We start from the raw sequence: 12,384 nt of genomic DNA on the forward strand, positions 1-12,384 counted from the left end.
GTTTGATGTTTCCAACCCACCAGCCACTGTAGGAAAAAGACCTTGTGGTTTGCTCCTGAAAAGATGGCAGCCGACAGACTCCCATGGCAGTTCCTTCTGTCATATAAAACCACTCTGAGTTGGCATCAACTTGAGGGCGCAGGGCAACAATAGACCTATGCCGCTACTCCCTTCCCCGTTCCTATTCCCAGTAGCGACAGAGGAGGGGCAGGGAGGAAAAAACAGAATGAGGGATGGGATGGCCAAAGAAGGGAGGGGCACAGGGACGGAGGACAAGAGGAAGAAAGAGGCCCACGAGCAAACTGCCAAGGCGGCATTGGTTTGGGACCCCTCACTCCCTTTCACCCCTGTCCATGAGGGGTGCGTCATGGTTTAGATGTGCCAGCGCCCGGTCTGGGCTGGCTTCCAAGCTCTTGCTGCATTGTCAGGGTATCATTAGCCCAATTCTTCAACCCTTGCCACCTGCAGGTTCTTTCTTTGCCTCCAGCTCACACACCAACCTTGTGCACAGGTGCCTCCAAGTTCACCTCCTGCCCAGTTGTTGGCTCCTGCTGGTTACCACCTTCTCCGAGGCCCCTTCTCACTGCTACACAGTCAGGGTCTTGGCCCCTCTGAGTGCCACCCTTTTACCAAATTCACACGTCCCTTCTCCTCCGGCCTTCTGACACATTTGCCACTCTTGGTCTAGAGATAATCAAGATCCCTGCTTCAGGACAGACGAAGGTGAAAGAGGTATGAGGGCAAAGGGCAGAAGGCCCACCACCAGGATGCCGGGCAGAGTCAACAGTCTGCCCCAAATAGCAGGGGATGGCGCCGTGTCTGATTTCCTCCGGCTTCCCTATTGTCACAAGGCAGAGGTCAGGCATGCCTTCACCCTCCAGCCTTCCATACCTGCTTTGACACCAGCCATTCCTCCCACGCACACTACTTCTACGCTGAGTGCGACAGTGTGTTGCAATGGCCACACAGAACTCACAGACAACAGTCACATTAAGTGTGTTTGTGAAGGAAGTTAACAGGCTATCACAAGTCAGGGTCAATAAACATTAAGGATACAGTCTTTGATTCACAGTAATACCTCACCTCAGCCAGCAGCCAAGCCTCTTTCCAGTCCTCAGACTCTTAGTCACTTGCTCCCGTGCCCTCTGCCTCCATGGGCCAGAAAGGCAGCTTGTCACTTTACCTCACAGCCCATAGTCTTGGTCCAGACTGGGAGAAGTACCCCATAGTCTCAGCGCTGCTCCTGAGTCTCCATGCCCCAGTCTCTGCCACTTCCGAACGAGATATGCTCTTTCAATTGTCCTCAGATTTCTCACCGTGTCCCAGATGGCTCTTATCTACTGAGGAAGGACTTTGATCCAGCTGTGGTTTATCTTTTAATCACTCATATCCTCAAAGGAAACAAAAGATGGTGTCTTAAGTCACATCCTCTAGTACAACTAAAGATGTCCCCAAGGAAACAATGGGTCACATTCCCTACTAGACTCAGGTCTCAATCCCCCCCAATCCTGTCCATTAGTATTGGAGAGAAGCCTCCAAAATGGGATTGTAGCCACAAGCAGAGAGTCCAGCATTATAATTCCCCACACAAGAAGTTATGGCTAGTCATGATGAACATTCTCCATGCTCAGGGTCGAGTGAGAGCTGGCACTGGTTGGGACAAACCCTTGTGGGTTGTGGCTCACGGTGGAACTGTTCTCACACAGACTCCTCACACCAACAGTGTCTACAGTGCTGGCACATTGGGAACATTGATGATGATGATGATGGTGCAACTGTTAGGTAACCAGAGCAAGGACTAAGGAGGGTTGTCTCCTCAATGCCTCCATAGGGCCACAACAAAGGGGTTGTAAAGAAATCAGGCACATTAATTAGACACCTATGGAAAAATCCAGAACTGTACATGCTCAGACACAAGCCTTCAACTAGGTCCAGGTGGAGGTCCACCTGGGTACACAGACTAGGCCCAGCCACATGACATCACCCAAGTGCCCTTAGACTCAGACAATGAGGTCAGCCAATGCCTTCAACCACCCCTCCCCTGCCTGAGGGCATAAGAGCCTGCGGCAGGAAGGTCAAGTCTCTCGGACTCCACCCTTATTCTTGTTGGGTGTGCTCTTGCAGGTCAGAGGGCAGGGCAGAAGACGTGCCGCCTTGGCTGGAGCCCCAGCTCACGCTCAGGCCTCTCTTCCAGGGCGCTCTTTTGGGATTTCCTGCTCTTGGCCCCTGGGATTTCCTGTGAATACCTGAAATTTCCCTTTTCTTCATAAAAGTCACTTGAATTTACAAAAGTACTTCTGCTGAATGAATTCTTTCAGCATAGAGAAGCAAGAACCGAGGTATAAACCACTCCAGAAACCTAGCACAATCAACTTATACCCCAGGGGAGTGATTGACAATACTGTGTTTCTTTGTTTATATGGGTTCTAGCTTTTCTGCTATAGCTTGCTCTTTCTCACGTTCTTTCTTATTTTCTTTGTGTGTGTTTCTGTTTGCTTGGTTGATGATTGGCTTATGGCTGCTGTTGATGAAGTTGGTCTTATAGGGTTTTGATTGTGCAATATTACGACCGCCAAAATAAATCTGAGACGTGCAAACCCCATGGAAAAGCAGATAGAGTCTGGGCTTCTACCTAACTCTAAAACAAATTCTAGAGCAGTTAGTTCTGATAACCTGTCCCTATTCCATAATCACCTCCATGAAATGATCACTGAAGATAAGGGTGCTACAGCAAAGTGTGGTGAAGAAAGTAGATGGTGCCCAACTATCGATCAGAATAGTGTCTAGGGTCTTAACGGCTTATACTCAAACAAGCAGCCATCTGAGTGAGTAGTCAACTAAGTCCACATGGAAGAAGCACACCAGCTGCTGTGAATCAAAGATGACAATTACAAAATTTGAATATGGCGAAGGGAAAGGTATCAGAGCTAAAATGATGAATACTCAATATGTAGAAGGCTATGCAGGACAGTGGGAGCCCCAAACCCATCTGCAGAGTATCTAGTCAAACTGCGAGGCTGGCAGATCCACTCTAGTCATGCAAGAGTCTCGAACAGCCTTACTACCAGGCAGAGAGCATTGTAATCTTGAATTATGCCGGGTCAAACTCAAATACTTAGCCAGTTTGACCTCCCTATAGATCTGACCTGAATTTGTTCTGGGTGAAAGTACCTTGTGATAGGTAGGTTTATTGTGCCAAGCTGGCCGATGAACACATATGAGATTAATTGAAAGACAGTTTAATTGAAGGGTGGACAGATAAATGGCTCTGCGAACCTCACCTCCCCCCGTCTCTTGCTCTTTGATGATTAGATCAGTGTGCAGTTGCCTTAGCTGGTTCTCTGCCTCAACTTTTGAGCTGCACTACCTGTGGGACACCCAACCCATGGACTGTGTCACTGTAGTTTGAGGTTCCTTCAAGACCTGCTTTGCCACACTACTAGTGTATATATCGCTTGAGCTGGGGCTTGTCAGACCCTGTTATCTGGCTGACTGTTGGTGACCTGCCTTGCTGTTTGCTGCCTGCGGCTGGATTGCTTGAATTGCTCTACAGAGGACGCAGCTGTCTGCTTCCTTGGCTTGTACCCAGCAGCCCTCGTGACTTGAAGGACTGCCAGTATTAGCTGTCTCATGGAAGTGAGTTGCACTAAGCCTTTTGTACTGTTCTATAAACTAATTAGCTGTTTATTACTTATGTTGTATCTATCTATAATCATAAGTGTCCTGGTCTTGTTTCTCTAGAGAACCTTGTCTAACACATATCTCTTACTTGTTCCATGACAGAAATTTCTTCCGACTTTTTGACTGTTAATGGAGGGGGGGTGTCTTTTCTTTTTTTTAACTCATTATTTATATTTATGTCTTTATATTACTATTATTATTTTATCCTTACCACCTTATTTAAATTTTGTTTTTTATTGTTTCTGTTGGGTTTCCCAGTTTGTGAAGCACAGGAGGAGTGGATGTCTAGTGATGGTAACTGATACGGGGTTGATAGGGGTACAGGGGTGGGGGATGTGAAGGGAAAGGGGATTTCAGGAATAAATAATGAAGGCAGGAGGAGAGAGGGAGCACTAGAACAGATTGTGATTACATAATTCATTTTAAAGGTGATTTAACTGGGGGGTGTTCTAAAATTGATGTGGTAATGATTGTATAATTTTCCTTGATATAATTGAATGATTGAACTATAGAATTGTATAATATGTAAATTATGTGCCAATAAAACTATTGGGGGGAAAATTATGAGATATCAATACAAAGCTACAAATACCAGTATACCTCAGAGATACTGTGGGTTCAATTACAGACCAGTAGAATAAAGTGAATGTGGTAGTTACATAATCTCTCGTCAATTTGAGACTTAAGCGTGAAGGGATGGAGTTTGGCCTGTCAATCAAGTCGCAGATTGATGACCTCATTTGGAGCGGCTAAGGAGATAAATAGCTCACTGGAAGTGGGACACTCTCTCAATCCCTGTGAGACATTCCTGTTGACAAGACACAGAGCTACACTAAAGCTCTGGAGCTGGAGGAACCATGTGGAGACTCACACCAGCGCTGAGATGCTTTCACTGCCACTGGATCCACAAGACTTTCCACCCACTGGCCTGTGATCTTCCTGCATTTGGCATCGTTGCATGTGTTTTGTGAGTCTGAAGAGGACTTTATAGATTGGTATCACACATATGGGCTAATATTGTACTTATGGACTTGATCTGGACTGGGCTGGGATATTTTTCAATATTCAATTGTTCTTATATATAAAACCCTTTCTTATACACATATACGTCTCCCTGGATTTGCTTCTCTAGTTGACCCGGACTAACACAGTGAACATCACACTAAAAAGGAAGAAAGAAAGAAAATGTTCTTTAAAAAAAAGAAAAGAAAATGTTCTAAAGCTGATCGTGGTGATGACTGTACAACTCATTTTGATTGCTTGAACTGTTGAATTGTGTGATGTGTGAATGATATGTTCATAAAACTATTGAGAATCAAAGAAGTATGGGGAGTGGGGCAGGGGATGAGGTAAAAGAAAAGAAGTTATGGGGAGAAGGGCCTTATTAATTGACTATATTTTACCATCACCCAGTGAAAACTGAGCACAGCCCCACCGCTTCAGGTTGGCTGCCCCTTTACGTTGTTATCTCTCACTCAGGATTCTTACATGCTTCTCTCCCTGGGTTCCTTCTCCACATCTTGTTCCACAACTTCTGCCTGTTTTGGGAAACAGCAAAAGCCCTGAGATCTGCTTGCCACTTCCCTAGTAATCCTTGAACAAGCCCGTTCCACTCTGGGCTCCTCAGTTTCTCTACAATGTATAGGTTGAAACTAGGACGGGGTGTACATTGTACCACACGTGCCGCAACTCCTTGCCTAGTGCCGAGGGCAGACATTGCTAATCAACAATGGCACATTCTTCTCAGTCCGCAGCTGCTACTCATCATTCAGCATTAGCTCATTACCTGAAACATCTTTGCCACCCCTGGGCTGCCTGATCTCTAAGGGCCCTCTCAGGACTGACAGTCAATGATTCCTTTGTCCCAGTTGAGTCAATATTGCTTCTCCTACTTCCCGTTTCTCGTGCGCGTGCTCAATTCTTTTGATCAGCTTCCATCCATCCTTCTCTTCAGCCCTGCTGCTACGGCCATGGAAACCGTAGATGATGTCTGGGCCTCCAAGGTTCTGTTTACTGTCACTCAACTCCAGGCTTCTCGAAAGTTATGGTTTCTGGGCAGTCACATTGATGCATGTTGAGTGGTTCTGTGCTGTTGCCAGCACCAGCCCAAGGGAGAGCAGGAGTGATTTAGTCAGAGCACTATTACCCATTGCCATCACGTCAATCGTGACTCCCAGCGGCCCCACAGGACAGAGCAGAACTGCTCCTCAGAGTTTCTGAGACTGTAAGTCTTTGTGGGAGCAGCTGGTAGGTTTGAACCGTTAATGTTGTAGTTAGCAGCCCAATGCTTAACCCACAGCACTCTGGGAATCCTTAGAGAAATATTAATACAGAGATAACAGGTGGGCAGACAGAGTTGAATTTCCCAATCAAGCCCATACTGGTGGGAAAGACGAGGGCACAGGTTGGAATGGAATTTATCCTGGCCCTAAAAGGAAGCATACAAATGTGTAGCTTAGCTGACAAACATTAAAGGGACATAAAGGCTCTTTGGTGGGGGGAAGTATTGAGAACTGTGATGGTCAAATGGACCTATAAGGCTGCTTGAGCATAAAAGCATCCACTAGTTATTGATCAGCAGGAGAGTTTGGTACAGGAAGGTGGATGCTGGCCAGCAGCCAATTAGAGGCTGAAAGCAAAGCCAGACCAGTTGCAGGACATGTCTATCCCATTAGACTTCCTGGAGCAGTTTTAGGCTCTCGGGAAACGCTGCCAACATTATCTGAGGGCCATGCGCACTTCAGAGACACGACAAGGGCCAACAGCAAGGAGTGAAGTGACTGCAAGAGACTGCCACCATCGACAGGCCTGCGTTCAAGCCCCAGCTCACTTGCTTTGAGACTTTGGATATCAGTTTCTTCATCTGTGAATTGAGGACGATCCGCCGCTGATTGAGACAGACTAGGAAGCAGGACTGAGAGGTTTACAGCTGAAAAAAAAAGTGGTCAATGAAAGCACTCTGCAGGAGGATTAGGGGAGAGGGGGATATAGGGAGGATGGATCACAAGGATCAATCTAGAACCCCCTCCCAGGGGGACGAATAATGGGACAGTGGGTGAGGGGCAACAGAGGATGATGTAAGATATGTAAATAATGATCTATAATTTATCAAGGATTCATGAGGGAGGGTGGGCAGGGGAGGCAGGGGGAAAAGTGGGGAGCTGATATCAGGGACTCAAGTGGGAAGAGAATGCTTTGAAAATGATGATGCCGGCATATATGCAAATGTGCTTGACACACTGGAGGAATGTATTGATTGTAATAAGAGATGTAAGAGCCCCCAGTCAAAGATTTTTTTGAAGAAGAAAGGAAAACATTATGAATAGTAGCAGAACAGTGACATAGACCAGAAGATGAACCTCTCACACTTGGAAAGCATTCAAAATACTACCAAATCCCAGCATCATCTTCAAGGTAGAGCCTGGAAGACACGGATGGAGGGAAGCTTTGGGAATGCGCATTCGCTGTTGGGCCACAACTCAAAAAGAGAAGAAACAGCTGCAAACATCCACTAATCATCAGAATGTGTGATGTCCAAGTACGGATCTAGGAACACTGGAAGTCATAACAAATGATACAGAACATATAACGATCAATACCCTAGGTATTAGTGAGCTGAAATAGACCGGTATTAGCCATTTTGAGATGGACAAACGTATGGTCTGCTATGCTGGGAATGACAAATTCAGGAGGAATGGTATCACATTCGTGATCAAAAAGAACATTGCAAGAGCTATCCTGAAGTGCAATGCTGTCAGTGAAAGGACTATACCCATACACCCCCAAGAAGGACCAGGTAACACAGCGATGACTCAAATTTACACACCAACCACTAAAGTCAAAGATGAAGAAATTGAAGATCATTACCAGGTACTGGCAATTGGAATGGAGAAGTTGGACGCAAAGAAGAAGAATCAGTAGCTGGGAAATAAAGTTTTGGTGACAGAAATGACACCAGAGATCATATGATGGAATTTTGCAAGGTCCAGGACTTATTGCAAATACCTTCTTTTTCCAACAACATAAACAGTGTCCATCATACATGTGGATGTCATTTGCTAGAATACACAGGATTCAAATTGCTTACATCTATGGAAAAAGATGATGTAGAAACTCAGTATCAGTATCACCAGTCTGAGAAGACCAGGGGCTGACTACAGAAGGGACCATCGATTGCTTATATCCAAGTTCATCGTGAAACCGAAGAAAATCAGAACAAGTTCACAAGAGCCAAATTATAACTTTGAGCACATCCCGGCTGAGTTGAGAGACCATCTCAAAAGCAGATTAGATTCATTGAACACTAATGACTAAAAATCAGACATGTTGTGGGATGACATCCAGGCTGTCATCTATAAGGAAAATCAAAGGTTATCAACAAGACAAGAGAGTGAACACCAAAGTGGATGTTAGACGAGACTCTGAAACCTGATATTGAATGTAGAGTAGCTAACGTGAATGGAAGAAATGATGATGCAAAAGAGCTGAACAGAGAATCCCAAAGGGTAGTTCAAGAAGACAGAGTAAAATATTATGAAAGGTGCAAAAAACACATAGAAAGCCCAAAAAGAATATAATCAACATTTTAAAACTCGACAGAAATGAAGATAAAAATCCAAGCTTCGAGTTACAATACTGAAGGATTCTCTAAGCAAAATATTAATGCAGCAAGCATCAAAAGAAGATGAAAGAAACACACAGTCACTGGACCCAAAATAACTGGTCCATGTTCAACCATTTCACGAGGGAGACTATGACCAAGAAGGGACGACTCTCTGATAGACAAAGAGAGGAATCTCCTAGAGATACCTGGAAACTATTAGTTCAAAGGACGAATGAACTACTTCAGCATCAGTCTCGAAGACCTGAGGCCAGAACTGGATGGTACCTAGCTATTACTATTCAAATGTACCCCGTGACATCGTGGAAGAAATGCCTACTTTCATTATATTGCAGCCTCTGAAAACTCTATAAAGACATAAGGAGACAATCAGTCCCAGTCCAATGAGCTAATGACTGACACAAGCATCAGTCTCGACAACCATGAGACTAGCACTAGATGGGGCCCGACTACCACCACCAACTGCTCTGGAATGGATATAGTGGGAAGAAAAATGTGGAATAAAACTCAAAATCATTTTTGAAAAGTTGGCGGGCAGGGTGTGTGTGTGTGTGTGTGTGTGTGTGTGTGTGTGTGTGTGTGTGTGTGTGTGTGCTTACTGGTTGGATAGAGACTGAAGAAGCCATCGGTGCACTTCAAAGACCTATGGCTCTGAGTTACCCTTCAGGTCTGCCACCGAACTCATCCTCATGACTCAGTTCTCACCCAAACAAGAGACAGGGCTGTTGTTGTTGTTATTGTTGTTGTTAGCTGCCACTCGTAGCAACCCTCTGCACAATAGAACAAAGCACTGTCTGGTCCTGCACTGTTCTCACAACTGCTCTATTTGAGCCCATTATTGTAGCCACATTCCAAAGAAAGGTGACCCAACAGAATGCTCAAACTAGAACAATATCCTATGGGGGGGAAATTCTGCAAGATCATCCAACAAGAATTGCAGCAGTACATTAACAGAGAGCTGCCAGATTCAGGCTAGATTCAGAAGAGGATGTGGAACAGGGACATCACTGGCGATGTCAGATGGATCCGGGCTCAGAGCAGACAACACCAGAAAGATATTTACTTGTGTTTTATTGACTATGCCAAGGGACTCAACTGTGTGGATCTTAACACACTATGGATAACATTGAGAAGAGTGGGAATTCCAGAACACTTCATTGTGCTCATGCGGAACTTGTGCATGCATCAAGAAGCAGTTGTGTCACAGAATCAAGTTTACTCTGCTTTAAGAAACCGCCGTTTTTATGGCTAATGGTGGGTAACAGATACGATCACGTATATTTCTCTTTGCTAAATGCACTCAGAAGGGAGCCCTGGCGAAGCACTGGCCTCCAGAAGACTCTCCAGTTGTTACCCCCTCACACCCACTGACAGAGAGAAATGCAGGGTGCAGGTAAGGCCAACCTAGCAGGGGGCCAGGACTATCTCCAGCACTGGGCCTAAGGGGAGAGGTCACTCTGAGTCAAACTGCCTAGGGCAGCAGTTCTCAACCTGTGAGTCGCGACCCCTTTGGGGGTCGAATGACCCTTTCACAGGGGTCACCAGATTCATAACAGAAGCAAAATTACAGTGAGAAGTCGCAATGAAAATAACTTTATGGTTGGGGGTTCACCACAACATGAGGAACTATACTAAAGGGTCACAGTATTAGGAAGGTTGAGAACCACTGGCCTAGGGTGAGAGGTGAGGGATGATAGAATCAAGTCAAGGTTTGAGAACAAGAGAAAAGCAGAGGTAAGAGGGCAGAAGATGACCACTAGTTACTGATTGAATTGTGCCATCCCCACAAACAAATGAAAACAAAAACTATGTGTTGGAATCTTAATTCCTATACCTATGGATGTAATATAATATAGTCACTTTGCATAATGTAATGTTTAGTGTGCTCACCTTCAAAAATGCAACCAATGAGATGCAATCTATCAGTTAAGGTCATACTAAACCTAATCACTTCTGAGTTATATGAAGAACATTATAGACACACACACACACGGAACCAAGAAACACTCCAGATACCTATAAGGAAGTATTCAATGTGGTCAAGAACCTGATTTAAACTTTTAGCCTCCAAAACTGTGTGAAAATAAATTTCTATTCTTGAAAACTTAAAAAAAGAAGCAGCAGCAGCAGTTGTGCAAATAGAACAAGGAAACACTACCTGGTTTAAAACCAGGACAGGTGTGCATCAGGGTTGTTGTCCTCTCACCACACTTGTTCAATCTGTGTGCTGAGCAAATTATCGGAGAAGCTAGATATTGTAACAGCAAAACTGTGACTCAGGCATGACCAGGCAGCACTCTTGGAAAACGTGAAAGAAAAAGAACGATTAGTCAGAGACCCAGAGGAACTAGCCTTCTAGATCTGTAGCCTGAGTGGAGGGTGAGCGTAGCTTTTCTGCTTTGTCTTTGAGCAGGGTTACAGAAGCGGAATAGGCAGGGATTTCTAGTGCAGACGTGGTTGTTAGTAAAGGTGGAAGGGGGGTCGGGAGATGGGTAGGCTCCTGGAATGAAGAAGTCCATGGGGTGAGGCAGGGCATTGGGTTTCTTTTCCAATGGTTATAATTCCCTATGAGGCCTTTCCTTACATTATGAAGATCAGGATTGGAGGAAGTCTTGTTAAAAACATGAGATATGCAGATAACACAATCTTGCTTGTTAAAATTAAGGAGGACTTAATGCACTTGCTGATGAAGATCACGGATTACAGTCTTCATTATGCATTGTGACTCAATTTAAAGAAGACAAAGATCCTCACAACTGGACCAATAGGTAACATCTTGGTAAATGGAGAAAAGGATGAAGTTGCCATGGATTTTGTCTTGCTTGGATCCACAATCAATGCTCATTGGAAGCAACAGTCCAGAGATCAAAAGACACTTGCATTAGGAAATCTGCAAGATCCCTTTAGAGTCATGGAAAGCCAGGATGCCACTTGGAGGACTAAGGTGTGCTTGATGCAAGCCATGGTACTTTCCATGGCCTCATCGCATGTGAAAGTTGGACACTGAACAGGGCAGGGAGGCATTTGAATTGCGGTGCTGGAGAAGGACGTTGAAGGTGTCACGAACTGCCCAAAGGACAAACAAAGCTATCTTGGAAGAAGCATGGCCAGAATGTCCCTTGGATGCAAAGGTGGCAAAAACATCGACATGCATGTTTTGGATATATTTTCAGGTGAGACCACTCTCTGGGGAAGGACGTGAGGCTTAGTAAAGTAGAGGGGCGGTGGAAAGGGAGAAGGTCTTCAAAGAGATGGACTGACCCAATGGCTGTCAACAATGGACTCGGGTAGAGGAACAATTGTGAGGATGGAGCAGGACCAGGCAGTGTTTCACTCTGTTGTGCATAAAGGTCACTATGAGTCGGAATTGACTCGGTGGCACCTAACAACAACAACAACATTGCAGCCACTGTGTCAATCCATCCCATTGAGTGTCTTCCTCTTTTTCTCTTTACCAAGCATGATGGCGTTCTCCGGGAACCGGTCTCTCCTGATCACATGTCCAAAGCAAATGAGACAGTCACGCGCTCTTGGTTTTGAAGGAGGATTGTGGCTGGGCTTTGTCCAAGGAAGATTTGGTAGGTGAGCCATCACAGCGGGGAAGCACAGCCTTATTAGAATAACCAGCCATTTTCAATCACAAGGGAGCATTTATCTAGAAGGGGTAGGTAAGAAGGAGAAATGGAAACAGGAAACAAAGAGCAAGTAGGATCCATGATGCTCCAGTGTGGGGACATGTACTCAGTAGCATGAACCAAAATGTGCACGGATTGTTGAATGAAAAACTGATGTGTTCTGTAAACCTTCATCTAATTTACACAAAACGGTTAAAAAACAAAGAGCAAATGGTGAAAAACAAGGCTCCAGGAATGGGTAGAATACAAATTGAACACTCACTCATCTCTGCCAAGAAATGTGGCAGACACCTACCTGCCTGGCCAACTGACTGGAAGAGATTCCTATCCATGCCCCTTCCGAAGAAAGGTGATCCAACAGAATGCAGAAATTATCTAACAATATCCTGAATAGAACATGCAAATAAAGTTTTGTTGAAGATATGATTGAAAGGCAGGAAGGTTTCG

This window comes from Tenrec ecaudatus, chromosome 2 (assembly GCF_050624435.1).
Source record: "Tenrec ecaudatus isolate mTenEca1 chromosome 2, mTenEca1.hap1, whole genome shotgun sequence".
Classification (NCBI taxonomy): domain Eukaryota; kingdom Metazoa; phylum Chordata; class Mammalia; order Afrosoricida; family Tenrecidae; genus Tenrec; species Tenrec ecaudatus.